This window comes from Castor canadensis, chromosome 10 (genome assembly GCF_047511655.1).
Source record: "Castor canadensis chromosome 10, mCasCan1.hap1v2, whole genome shotgun sequence".
Taxonomy (NCBI): Eukaryota; Metazoa; Chordata; class Mammalia; order Rodentia; family Castoridae; genus Castor; species Castor canadensis.
The window spans coordinates 144,679,463-144,694,253 of NC_133395.1; the positions used below are offsets into that span (position 1 = coordinate 144,679,463).

At 40.4% G+C, this 14,791-nt stretch overlaps 1 pseudogene; it reads right to left on the reverse strand.

Annotated features, from left to right (window-relative positions):
• Nucleotides 1–1,258: 1,258 nt before the first annotated feature.
• On the reverse strand, nucleotides 1,259–2,248 carry LOC109679076 (vomeronasal type-1 receptor 90-like; annotated as a pseudogene).
• Nucleotides 2,249–14,791: the final 12,543 nt, after the last annotated feature.

Sequence of the window (14,791 nt, forward strand, 5' to 3'; positions counted from 1 at the left end):
TCTGCCTCCCAAGTAGCTAGAATTACAGGTGTGAGCCACTGTACCTGGCCATTAACTATTTTATGTTGGGAATTTTATACTCTTTATAGTCATTTTGAAATGATATCATAGGTCCTTTTACCCAGTAGTCACCCTGTCATGCTGAAGAACTAGAAGTGATTCCTCCTTGCTGTGTTTGGTGCTCCTTATTGAACTTGTTTCCAGGACCCCTCCCAGCCCCCCGGACCTCCCTAGTCTCTAGTGACTACTGTTCCATTCTGTCTTCTACAAGGTTGACTTATTGTTTTCCACAAATGAGTGCAAACATGTGGTATTTGTCTTTCTGTGTCTGACTTCTTTCACTTAACATAATAAAGGTCATAGGAAACTTTTTATTATGGCAAAGTATACATAACATAAAATTTAACATTTTAACAATTTTTAAGAGTACAGGTCAGAAGCATTAATCCCATTCATATTGTTGTGAGACAAAAGTCACCAGCCACCTCTAGTGATTTTACTTCTTCCTGCACTCTACCTGCAGCCACCAAACAAGTATTCCCCATGGCCCTCCTTCCTCAGCTCCTGGCAGCTGCCATCCTATTTTCTGTCTCTATAAATTATACTACTTTAAGTTCTACCTTCTACATGCATATTCACACAATGTTTGTTCTTTTATGACTAACAGTTTTCTTGAAATAATATCTTCAAGACTTATCTGTGGTAAACCATGAGACAAAATATCCCTCCTGTTTAAGGCTGAATAATATTCCATGTACAGGCCACATTTGGTTTATGGATTCATCTGCTTATGAACACTGAATTGTTTCCACTCTTGGTCATTGTAAATAATGTTACTAAAAGCATTGATGTACACATAAAAATTTGAATCTATGCATTCAGTTCTTTTTTGGCATACCACTAAAAATACAGTTGATAGATGATACAGAAATTTATGCTAATAAATGTTTACATATTTATCTAGGCAAAATAAAGACCAGTGAGAGTACTGACTTATTAAGAAGTACTGTACACTCTCATGCATTGGTAGGCGTTTGGACTAGCTCAGGCAATGAAGGTGAGAGTCGCATCTGACTTTAAGCAGAAATGTAAGCACTTGTGTTATCTCAGAAAGACTCATGGCACAAATATCTATTGTGTTTCTTATATACGTGTTTCAAAGTAAATAAGTTTAACAAATCTTATTTCCATTAGTTGTTTAACACAGGGGGCACATGCCTGCAAAGCTTTGCATTAGCCCATTAAGAAGACCTGTCTGTCACTCAGTAATTAAACAGGTTCTCCCCGAAGTTGATTTCAAAAAGGTAAGAATTCATTTTTCAGTACTGATTAACAACAAAGGATGGATGGTGGCATAGCTTTGGCCACCATCATCTGGTTACAGTGGCGAATTGGGTCATTGTTCCATATAATTCTTGAGGAGGAGACGACGTGGTCCACACGATACATGACCACAGAGAAACCCAAGAGCAGCAGAGTGGTCCAGGTGACCCTTAGTTCTGGGGAGGCTTTTGCAGAAAGGCTGGTGATGTGCAGAAGCCAGGACTGCCTCCTATGCCTGCACAAGAGAGTCGCCATATAGCCACTGGAGAGGGCCATGAGCCCCCTAAGGAGGACTTCCCAAAACATGCCTAATAAGTAACTCATGGTAAGACAGTGCAGGATTCAGTGACAAATATTAGACCATATGTAGTGAAATTGGAGTTGTCAACAGCAGAGAATGAGAAGTGAGCACTGAAGGCCATTACAGAAGACCCATAGGAAAAGAAGGGAACACAGGCTGTGATACAGGGATTTATGTTTGAGCTTTGCCAAACAGGAGCTTCTGGGTTGAGAGTGATGGCCTGGAGGACACTCAGCAGGCAGGTGGCACAAATGGACAGGCCCCTCAAAAACTTGTGCAAGTAGAAAAATGACTTACATCCCAAAGACCCTGGTACACAAAAGCATCTGTAGATATGAACCCCATGATTATCAACATCCCTAGGTGAGCCAAGAGGCTGATGGTGATCAGGTCAGTGGGCTTGGGCCTGTGCTCAGGAAGGAATGGGATGTGGTAGAGAAGAGAATGGTGTTGACCCCAGTGCCAACCTCAGAGGAAAAGGGGTTTCTTATGTTGATAATGCCATGTGGTGGTTTGGTTTTTTTATCTTCTGGGGCAAGGAATCACACAGGAAATATCTGAGGGGAAGAGCAAGAAACTTTCTCTATTGTCAATATTAATACCTTCATTAATCTCATACGACATTATTGCCATCAGGAGAATATGTGAAGTCATCCTCATGCAGCATTTTCATTTTCACTACTCGAGTCTCCCTGGGACCTTCCAGAAGCTGACCTCATCACTTCCCAGTCACGGCTGGATTGTGTGCCCACTGCTGGGCTCCCTCAGTGCCTAAGCTTTCCTGTGTATTAAAAGTTATCAGATATTGTAGAAAACCTTTCCCTGTTATTAAGTTTTCAGGGGTAATGTATAATTTGTTTTTCATCTTTTGTCATCTTGATTGTCAGGTGCATCATAAAAGCTGTACAGTTTTTGTTAATTCTGAATGGGAACATTATATAAAAAGTGGAGAATCAAAAACTTACAAGTACTGTCCTCAATGGATTAGATGTACACATAGATATATTTTTTAGTGCTATTATTGTTCTGGCTTATTCATCACCAGACTAAAGATTTTAAATGTTATTTGAGCAAATGTTGAAAATGGTGGATTCTAAAGACAGATTTCATGGATTTACACTTGTGCTCTGCCATTTAGTACAAGTGTGACCTTGAGCAGATTATGATGCTGAACTCTGGTCATCTTTTCTATGAAATATGGACAACCAAATTACCTCTTTCCTAGAGATATTACATGTGAAAGAAGCTAACACATACATACCAAATATGAAAGGGTTTCTTGCACAGAAGGTCTCTACAGGAATGTTGGCTCTTAGTTTTTCCATTACACAGTTCCTCATGCATGTGGCTTGACAGGCTTAATGCAGTCAGTGTGTAAGAGAGGATAAAGAATTCCCTGATTGTCTGAATATTAGCCCTCTCTGTGGAAAGAACTCTGGAAGTGCTTTAAGACTTTCTTTGGATCCCCCAATGTAGCTTCACATCTTACATATTTGTTATTTTCATACCAGAATAAACTAGCCTAAGTAAATCAAGGCCAGTTCACAAATATTATCAGGTACATTAGCAGGTATGCACCACAGGCCCAGCCTTTTTCTGTTGACATGGGGTCTTGCAAAAACTCCCTCCCCAGGAGATTTATCTTCCCAATCTCAGTAGCTAGGATTATAGGTGTGAGCCACTGGTGCCCAGCTTTCTTTAACTTTTTTATTCTTTTATTCATATGTGCATACAATGTTTGGGTCATTTCTCCCCCTTCCCCCATCCTCTCCTTTACCCTCCTGCCCCCTCCCTCTCCCAGGCTACCCCCTTGCTACCAGGCAGAAACTTTTTTGCCCTTATCTCTAATTTTGTTGAAGAGAGAGTATAAGCAATAATAGGAAGGACCAAAGGTTTTTGCCAGTTGAGATAAGGATAGCTATACAGGGAGTTGACTTGCATTGCTTTCCTGTACATATGTGTCACATTCTAAATTAATTCTTCTCAAACTAACCTTTTCTCTAGTTCCTGGTCCCCTTCTCCTATTGGCCTCTGTTGCTTTAAAGTTTCTGCATTAGTTTCTTTGCATTGAGGGCAACAAATGCTATCTTGTTTGTTTTGAGTTTCTTGCCTATCCTGATACCTCCCTTGTGTGCTCTTGCCTCATCATGTGATCAAGTCCAATCCCCTTGTTGTGTTTGCCCTTGATCTAATGTCTGCATATGAGGGAGGACATAACGATTTTTGGTTCTGGGCCTGGCTAACCTCACTCAGGATGATGTTCTCCAGTTCCATCCATTTACCAGTGAATGATAAGATTTCATTCTTCTTCATGGCTGCATAAAATTCCATTGTGTACAGATACCACATTTTCTTAATCCATTCATCAGTGGTGGGACATCTTGGCTGTTTCCATAACTTGGCTATTGTGAATAGTGCCACAATAAACATGGGTGTGCAGGTGCCTCTGGAGTAACCTGTGTCACAGTCTTTTCGGTATATCCCCGAGTGGTATTGCTGGATCAAATGGTAGATCAATGTCTAGCTTTTTAAGTAGCCTCCAAATTTTTTTCCAGAGTGGTTGTACTAGTTTACATTCCCACCAACAGTGTAAGAGGGTTCCTTTTTCCCTGCATCCTCGCCAACACCTGTTGTTGGTGGTGTTGCTAATGATGGCTATTCTAACAGGGGTGAGGTGGAATCTTAGTGTGGTTTTAATTTGCATTTCCTTTATTGCTAGAGATGGTGAGCATTTTTTCATGTGTTTTTTGGCCATTTGAATTTCTTCTTTTGAGAAAGTTCTGTTTAATTCACTTGCCTATTTCTTTATTGGTTCATTAGTTTTGGGAGAATATAGTTTTTTAAGTTCCCTGTATATTCTGGTTATCAGTCCTTTGTCTGATGTGTAGCTGACAAATATTTTCTTCCACTCTGTGGGTGTTCTCTTCAGTTTAAAGACCATTTCTTTTGATGAACAGAAGCTTTTTAGTTTTATGAGGTCCCATTTATCTATGCTATCTCTTCGTTGCTGTGCTGCTGGGGTTTCGTTGAGAAAGTTTTTACCTATACCTACTAACTCCAGAGTATTTCCTACTCTTTCCTGTATCAACTTTAGAGTTTGGGGTCTGATATTAAGATCCTTGACCCATTTTGAGTTAATCTTGGTATAGGGTGATATACATGGATCTAGTTTCAGTTTTTTGCAGACTGCTAACCAGTTTTCCCAGCAGTTTTTGTTGAAGAGGCTGCTATTTCTCCATCGTATATTTTTAGCTCCTTTGTCAAAGACAAGTTGGTTATAGTTGTGTGGCTTCATATCTGGGTCCTTTATTCTGTTCCACTGGTCTTCATGTCTGTTTTTGTGCCAGTACCATGCTGCTTTTATTGTTATTGCTTTGTAATATAGTTTGAAGTCAAGTATTGTGATACCTCCTGCATTGTTCTTTTGACTGAGTATTGCCTTGGCTATTCGTGGCCTCTTGTGTTTCCATATAAATTTCACAGTAGATTTTTCAATCTCTTTAATGAATGTCATTGGAATTTTGATGGGAATTGCATTAAACATGTAGATTACTTTTGGGAGTATCGACATTTTTACTATGTTGATTCTGCCAATCCATGAGCATGGGAGATCTCTCCACTTTCTATAGTTTTCCTCAATCTCTTTTTTCAGAAGTGTATAGTTTTCCTTGTAGAGGTCTTTCACATCTTTTGTTAGGTTTACACCTAGGTATTTGATTTTTTTGAGGCTATCGTAAATGGAATTGTTTTCATACATTCTTTTTCAGTTTGCTCATTGTTAGTGTATAGAAGTGCTAATGATTTTTCTATGTTGATTTTATATCCTGCTACCTTGCTGTAGCTATTGATGATGTCTAGAAGCTTCTGAGTAGAGTTTTTTGGGTCTTTAAGGTATAGGATCATGTCATCTGCAAATAGGGATATTTTGACAGTTTCTTTACCTATTTGTATTCCTTTTATTCCTTCTTCTTTGCTCTGGCTAGGAATTCCAGTACTATGTTGAATAGGAATGGAGATAGTGGGCATCCTTGTCTGGTTCCTGATTTTAGAGGGAATGGTTTCAGTTTTTCTCCATTAAGTATAATGCTGGCTGTAGGTTTATCATATATAGCTTTTATAATGTTGAGGAACTTTCCTTCTATTCCTAGTTTTCTTAGAGCTTTTATCATGAAATGGTGTTGGATCTTATCAAAGGCTTTTTCTGCATCTATTGAGATGATCAAGTTGTCTTTGCTTCTGTTAATGTGGTGTATTACACCTATGTATCATTTTATTAGAAAGCTAACAGAAACCATCTGGCATGTCCATTCCCAAGCAAGTCTTATTGTGCTCCCTGCTGCCTAGTATGACATGGCCAGGAGAAGAACACCAGCCTTCTGCCAGCAGCAGGCGGGTCTAAGACACACTCCTCAGATAAGGACTTAGTGAGGATTCTGAAACCAAGCTGCCCTCAGAAAGACTTGCCATCCTGTAATAAGGATGTAAATCACAGGGAAGATAACCTGAGTTTCTGAACTATGTCACACTTGAGGAATCTACACATAGAAAGAGGAAGGAAAGGTTAAGTGGGGAGATCAGAAAAGCACAGTCTATCCATGGAAAAGAAATGGCAAAGAAGAATCTGAGCACTCATTAGTTAGAGCTGACAGTGAAGGCAGGGGTCCCTCAGGAGAAAGGTGGTATGTTCAAGACACCCCTTATCAGTGGATCATGGAAACAGTCATGTCACACGTTATGTCATGTTGCAGTTACTCAAACCATGGCAACCCCATGTTATGTGTTTTCGCCAAATATCCCCAAACTGGTGACAAGTGCTGGGGCAATGGGCATGAGCCAGTGGTCAGGACAGAAGGGGAGAGCATGACAGGAAGAGGAAACCCCTCCACAGACCCCGCTGCATGTCCAGGCTCTTGTGACCCTTCAGATGTGCAGGTTCCAGGGTGAAGGAGGAAGGGAAGGCACATCTGTTCTCACATCTTTAACACGAGCAAATCATGCCTAGCTCTCAGGGACGAGATGAAGTATAAATAGCACGAATTTTCCAACACTTAGCAATGCATATGCAGACTTAACATACATGAAAAGAACACTTCGTCTGTCATTATCATATCACTCATTTCACCATCACTGTATCCCTCCCATCCCTTCTACACTTCAGAGTGATAAAAATGACGACACAAGAGTCAAGTCTGTTTTCTTCCAAACAACTTTGGCTTTCCCATCTTACTATATTCTTTGCATCTTAGTAACAAAAAAGGAGACAGGTTAACATTTATCGGTTCATGATAAGCATATGAAAATAAACTGGGAAATCAGAAAGCTAAGCACAGAGATGGGTGAGATTTGACCATCCTAAATTTCCCTCCAAACAAAATGAATTACATGCATATCCATTATTACAGAATCTGGAAAGGTATTTTTAAATGAATAAGACATAGAGAAAAGATTAATTGACTGAAATATTCTTTCTTCATTCCATTCTAATTTATATTTCAAGGTATTTTAGGGCTGGTAAAAGAGAGAACCATTATTTTCACTTCTTTAAAAAAATATTTCATGTACTTGCAACCTCATCATCTTGGCCCTTCATCTGACATTTACTAACTGGTGGAGCACAGGCTATGGACTCACACCATTAATTGTAATTCGTGAAATTAAATTCTAGTAGATAGTCTACAGTAATGTGAGGTTACTCTGTGGAGATGAGGTCTTAACATACAGCTGCACCTCCTCTAAATACTTTAAAACTTTAGTTAACTCAATCCACAGAAGTCACTTATGTCAGTAATAGTTTGGTTTGAGTTATGAAGAGGACAAAACATACTTGATAAAAATGTGAAATGAAAATATCGCTTCCCTGATAAATCTGTATACAAATAAGGTGTATTTAAAATCTCTGTGTAACACACTATATGTAACTTCAGTTCTGACATAGTCAGTGGAAGTCATTTAATTCAGAAAAATAAATGCAAATCTAAAATTAATTGATACTTCCCATAAAAATAATTTTAGGAGTCTTGAGAAATAAATACCTAATATTAAAATTTCCTCACTGCCCTGCACTGACCTTGGTCCTCTGGGTGGGCAGGACTGGGAGGGCTGAGGTCTCCTCTTCCGCTACTGAAAACATTGCCAGTCATCTTCATCCTTCCACAGGCTGCCTAGGTCCCCGCCTGCCCACTGACCTGCAGCTGTGGATACTGGGCAATTACCCAGGTGGATGTGGCAGGGAGGACTCAGTGCACCTGGGAAGAACTTTCCGGGTTAGGTAAGGGGTGCCTTTAGCTCATCTCTCTGCAGGCTGTAATTTCAGGGTCTGAAAGAAGGTGACAAGATCCCGCTGGGGAGCATGGGGCCTGGCATGCCCAGTGGGACACCTTACCCATTTACTGATTTTAGTTTATTTTGTAGCAATCTGGGAAGAGCTGGGCTCAAACATTTAAGTTCCCTCGCCACATCTGGTGGGGGATCAGAAAGGTCCTGGCCATGGAGGCAAATCCAGTTCCTCTCATTCTGACCCTAAAATGAAATTAGTCCATGCCATTTCATGCACTCTAATGCCTCCAGTCTGGAGTGAGAGACTCCTGGTGCCTCCATGTGTTCTGGTGGCTCTGAGGGACCCGTCTCTACATGTGTGACAGGCACCCTCTTCCCTAGTTCATTATCACTTGGAGTGCCTGGTTTCCAGGTAGTGTTACTTCATATGTTATGATTTCTAAACTCTCAGATTCATGTTCCAAACTGTGAGTGAGATTTAAAAGTGAATTTGAAAAGAAATAAAATGAAAAAGTACAGGCATGGCTGAAGCGTGGGGGCTGAGGTGTCACTGCAGACTGAGCAAACCAAGGCCGAGGCAGCGCCAGAGCTAACTCCACTCTATGGGGAGTCTGAATGCCCAGTTGCATCCTCACCATTGGTGGTAGGAAGAGGCCTGGCTTTCTGTGAATGAAACTATATGCAATTATGCTTTGGTGTCCTGTGCAGCTTATGCAAAGTTACGCAATGTATTATGAGACCTGAGAGACAGTGGAACCCCGTGACCCAAAGTCAAAAGAACATATGATCATTTCAGGCTGACCCACTGCTGTTCCAAGTCTTGGAGTTTAAGACAGTACTTTTAAATGACTATTATAAATGTATCAAAGGGTAACACCTTTGATACATAAAATTGATGAAAGATTACTTATTTCCAGAGAGAATCAGAAACTTGAAGTAAATGGAAATACACAACCCTAAAGCTGTAAGACCTATAGTCTAAAATTTCACGAGTGACCTGGGGAGGACTGAAAACTACACAGGAAAGTGCTATAAACTTCAGAACAAGTTAACAGAGTTCGCTAGTAAAGCACTTGCCTAGTAGGTGCGAGCCCTGGCTTTCGTCCCCAAAATAGCACAAAACAACAGAACCAAACAAACAAAAAAGGTAATAGGTGTCCAGACTCATGCAGAGAAGGAAACATAAGAAGTCCAACACTCATTCTAATGTGTAATTAGGCAGGGTTTAGTTGGGCAGGAGGAAGTCCACAGCTGGTTGTGCTGGGAAAACGTGCATCCCCTCTTCTGGCCCCACCCCTGGCCCAGCCCCATCCCTGCCCTCTTGGGGCTGAGCTTCTGTCTTACTCCCTGGCATGTGTTATTTTACCAGCTGGTTGTTACCTGGCTCCTTGCTTCTCATGTCTTATGTACAAATTCCCTGGGAGGCCTATGGAGATGCCCATGGCAGTGAGGTTGACCTGAGTACCCCCAACTTTCTGCAGACTGCTTTTTTTTTCCCCTGGATCCAAGAACAGCTCCTTGGAAAATGTACAGAGACACAAATACACATTCCAGTTCCAATGTGGACTTGGTGTGTGACTTTGGGAAAGTGAGAACACTCCTCCAGGCCTTGGTTTCCTTGATTTTAAATAAAGACAAAAATAATTCCATCTGTAGTAGTCATGAGGGTTAAATAAGGTAACACAAACACACTGATGCCTGGGCCCTACCTCCAACCAACGTAATAGGAAGTCCTGGGGAGCAGGTCTCAGGAATTGGGTATTGTAAGCTTCCAGAGAGGTTCCAAGATGCAGCCACTAGTGTGGAACCCTTGTTAATGGTCATAGCTCTGGAGTGGAGTGGGCCAGCATGCATTTGAAACCTGGCTGTGTTACACATTCATGGAGTCTTACACGGATTTCAGACTCTTAGAGCCTCTGTTTACTCATCTGTAAGATAGGGTGATGGGGCTGACTTTCTTGGGCTACTGTGGGAATTAAAGGAAATAGTAGATAGTAGGTACTTTGCCCACAGTGAGTGCTTTCTAAGCAAGCCATGGAGGACAGGTCTTTGTGTATTCACTTCACCAGTGGACACATGGCAGAAGCTGTGTGCCTGATCCATGGTTGGCCCTTCAAACAAATGTCTGTAAATGAACAAATGTGGCTATGATTGCTGTAGATAAAGATGTGATGAAGAGTATCCGTAACTGTGAGGACAAAGCTTCTGTAATTCTTTTAACTGGCTTAAAAACTACATTTCCCAACATCCTCTGCATGCTGAGAAGTAGGTGGAAGCCACTGGACCTTTATCTCTTGGGTTCCTTCCTTCCCCTTCCCTGGCAGCTGACCTGAGCAGGATGGCAGAATGGAAACAGGATTGTCCTGGGGCGTACTGGCACGATTGAGCACCACAGTAGCCCACCCAGACTGCCCATCTCCGGGTTGCTTCTTCAAGTGAAAGGAAACCTCTCAGCATTTGGGGAGGTAGGGATTTTCTTTTTTAAGGAAAGAAAATATAAGCATTGGATTTCCTCATTGTCTTCCTGTCTTTTCTGAGTTCTTAGACTCTGGAAAAATCTAGGCCAAGAGCACCAGCAGCCTCTATCACTAATGCCTTCCTCAGATATCTGGGGCCAGGTTAGAGGCACCATGGGAAGCCCGTCCAGCCCTGACCCAAGCCCTTGAGTCAGTTAGCAGCTGTGAGTCCTGTCCAGCCTCCTGTGGCCTCCACGTACACGTACATGTACACGTACACACACACATACACATATACACACATACACATATACACATCCACACACATCCACACACACACATCCACACACATCCACATCCACACACATACACACATACACACACATACACACATACACATACACACATACACATACACACATACACACACATACACACATACACATACATGCATACACATACACACATACACACACATACACATACACACACATATACACACACATACACACACACATACACACATACACACACACATACATACACATACACACATACACACACATACACGTACACACACACATATACACACATATACACACACACACATACACACACACACATACACACACACACAGAGCGAGTCTCTTCTCTAGAGCCAACACCCAAGTCCAGGCTCTTAGTCCTCCTGTGGCTCTCCTGAGCACTGTCTCTAGAACAGGCAGATGCTGGTCAGAACCTCAGCTCCTGCGCTGATCTGTCATGGGCAAAGTGACTTTGAACAGGGCTTGTTGTTCCTGTGTATGAGGTGGGGCTCTGCCAACCAAGCAGTAAACAGGGAACCCAGAAAGGGAAAGCTGAGGTAAGAGGACTGAGGATGAAATGCCCACAGGAAGGTAAATCACAGAGCTTGGCTCTAAGCCAGAGCCCTGGAGCAGTATGTCGGGTGTGGGTGTGGGCGAAAGTGTGAGTGACTTCATGTTCTTCCTAACAGAGAAACTACGTGCTAAGTGAACGTGCAATTTAAGGAAAAAGACCACCCAGCCTCTTCATTTCTCCACAATCTTGGGAAGATCTTGTAATGAATATGCATTTTGGTAACATTTTGGTAAACATGTAGCTAATAACTTTTTATTTCACTTAATTTTCTTATTAAATTCAAATGAAAATAAGATCTAGCTATTTTATTTTAACAGTTAGCATGTACAGTATTGTCACCTTTTAAAAATTGTTTAGTTGTAAAAAATGGTTCGGCTATGATATTTCTATATACATATACAATGTATTTTTATCACATTGACCTCCTCAATTACTCTTTCTTCGCTCCCTTTCCTCCCCCTTTCGTTTTTACAAACTTTAATGTGTTTCAGTCTTCTGTTTTCATGTACGTATGTTGAGCGCTTTGGTCGTATTCACCCCTGTATCACCCTTGCATTTTACCCTCAACCTCTCTTTTGTGTGCCTGGAAACAGTCTTTTTTAATATCAAAATCTTATTTTTGTTTTGTTTGACTTTTTAGGTCTAGATTCCACACATGAGAGAAGACATGGTATTTGTCTTTCTGAGTCAGGCTTACCTCACTTAACATGATGATCTCCAGCGCCACATGCAAGTGATGTAATTTCATTCTTCTTTATGGTTGAATGATAATCTATGTTTTATGTATGCCACACTTTCTTCACCCATCAGTTCATGGGCACATAGGCTGATTCCATAATTTGGCTTTTGTGAACAGAGGGCAGGTGTCTCTATTGTACGCTGGCTTACATTCCTTCAGATGAACACCCAGGAGTGGAGTGGCAGGGTAATCTGCTAGTTCTAATTTTAGTTTTTTGAGGATCCTCCATACTGATTTCCATAGTGCCTGCACTAATTTATCTTTCCACCAACAGTGTGTAAGGTTTTTTTTCTCCCCACATCCGCGCCAGCACCTGCTGTTTGTTCTCTTGATAATCGCCACTCTGATTGGGGTGAGGCAGAATCTCAGTGTTGTTTTGATTTGCATTTTCTTTATGACTTTGGATGTTGAGCACCTCCTCATGCATTTATTGGGCATGTGTACTCCTTTTAAGAACCGTCTCTTTAATTCATTTGACCATTTATTAATTGGGTTATTTATTCTTTCTGTGTTCATTTTTTGAGCTCTTTATATATTCTGGATATTAATTCCTTGTCTGATGAATAGTTGGCAAGGATTTCTGTCCCATTCTGTAGGCTGTCTCTTGATTTTAAGAATTGTTTCCTTTGCTGTGCAGAAGCTTTTCCATTTGGTACAGCCCCATTTGTCTAGTCTTGGCGTTATTTCCTGAGCTATTGACATCCTATTCAGAAAGTTGTTGCCTAGGGCTGTTTTCCTGGAGTAGTTTCAAATCTTACATTAAGGCCTTTGATTATTTATCAATTGGTTTTTTGGATAGACTAAGAGGAATTTATTTTCAGTTTTCTACATGTGAATATCCAATGTTCCTAACCCAGTTTGTTGAAGGAGCTGTCTTTTCTCCAGTGTATGTTTTTGGCTCCTTTATGGACGATCAGGTTGCTGTAGCTGTGTAGTTTTATTTCTGTGTCTTCTATTTTATTCCATGGGTCTTCATATCTGTTTTTAGGCCAGTATCATGCTGTTTTTGCTTATTGGCTCTGCAGTAGATTTGAAGTAAGGTATTATGAAACTTCCAGTGTTGCTCTTTTTTTGCTCAGGATTGCTTTGACTACTTGGCGTGTTTTATGTTTCCATATGAACTTCCTGATTGATTATTCTACTTCTGTTAAGAAAGGCATTTCTGTGAATCTCTAGTTTGATTTTGGTAGTATAGCCATTTTCACAGTATTAATTCTGCTGATTCATGAAGATAAGTGGTCTTTTCATCTTTTAATGTCTTCCTTGGTTTCTTTCTTCAATGTTTTATAGTTTCATTGTAAAGCTCTTTACCTTTTTAGTTAAGTTTATTTCTAGGCACTTATTTTTTGAGGCTGTTGTGAATGAGTTTTTTCCTGATTTTCTTAGTCTGTTTATTGTTGGCCTATAGAAAAACTACTGACGTTTCTATGTTAACTTGAATCCTGCCACTTTGTTGAAAGTGGTTATCAAATCTAAGAGATTTTTTGGTGGAGTTTAGGATCTTTTAAATATAGGATAATATCATCTGTAAGTAGGGATAATTTGACTTTTTCATTTCCTACTTATATCACTTTTATTTTTTCTTCTTGCCTTATTGCTTTGGCTAAGAATTCGAGTATTATATTGAATAAGAGAGGTATTAGATAGAATAAAGTCTCATTCTTGACTTTAGGGGAAGTGCTTTCAGTTTTTCCTCATTTATTATAGTGTATGCTATAGGCTTTATTACATTGAGCTGTGTTGCTTCTATTCCTAGTTTTTTTCAGGGCTCTTATCAGGAAGGGATGTTCAGTCTTATCAAAGACTTTTGTTTTATCTGTTGAGATGATCATGTGACTTTTGTCCTTTTTTTCCACTTGTAAGCTGTGTTACGTTTATTGATTTGCACATGTTGAACCATCCTTTATCTTGCAATGAAACCAAGTTGACCATGATATATGATCTTCTAAATATGTTGTTCAATTTGTTTTTCAAGTATTTTATTGGGAATTTGTTCATGTACATTCATCAAGGTAATTGATGTATAATTTGCTTTTTTTATTGTATTTTAATTCAGTTTGGTATCAGTATAATACAGGCTTCATAGAGTGACTTTGGAAGCATTTTCCCCTTTCTATTTTATAGGATAGTTTGAGAAGCATTGGTGTTAGTTCTTCTTTAAAGGTGTGGTAGAATTCAGCAGTGAATCAACTGGGCTTTTCTTTGTTGGGAGACTTACTGCTTCAATCTCATTGCTCATTATTGATCTGTAAAGTTGTTTATATCTCTAGGTTCAATTTTAGTAGGTCATATTTGTCTAGAAATTTATTCATTTTTCTAGATTTTCTACTTTTTTTGGAATATAAGTGAAATATTTCCTAATTGATCTTCTAAATTTTATTGGTATTTGTTTTGATATCCCCCTTTTCCTCTGTAATATTATTGTGTCTTCGCCCTCTTTCTTTTGGTTAGTTGGGCCAAGAGTTTGTCAATCTTGTCCTTTCAAACCAACTCTTTGTTTCGCTGATTCTTTGTATTGTTTTCTTTGTCTCAGTTTCAACGTGTGCTCCCCCACATGCTAATCCAGCATTGTCAGCAGCTGCACTTTGCAGTGGAGATATGTGCCTCAGGTGAGAGGGCTGCACCAAGGTCATCCGTTGCGATGCGAAGCCGGACGCGAGGATACTCCAGAACCCAGGTTCTTTCCTCAGCCTGGGATGTCTCAGCCCCGCGGAACTCAGCAAGACCTCTCCTGTGTCATTTAGGATGAGTTCCCAGAGCGGGTGGGTGCGCAGTGCACTAGTGGGCCTCCCAGGTGGCCGAACAGGAAAGGGAGTT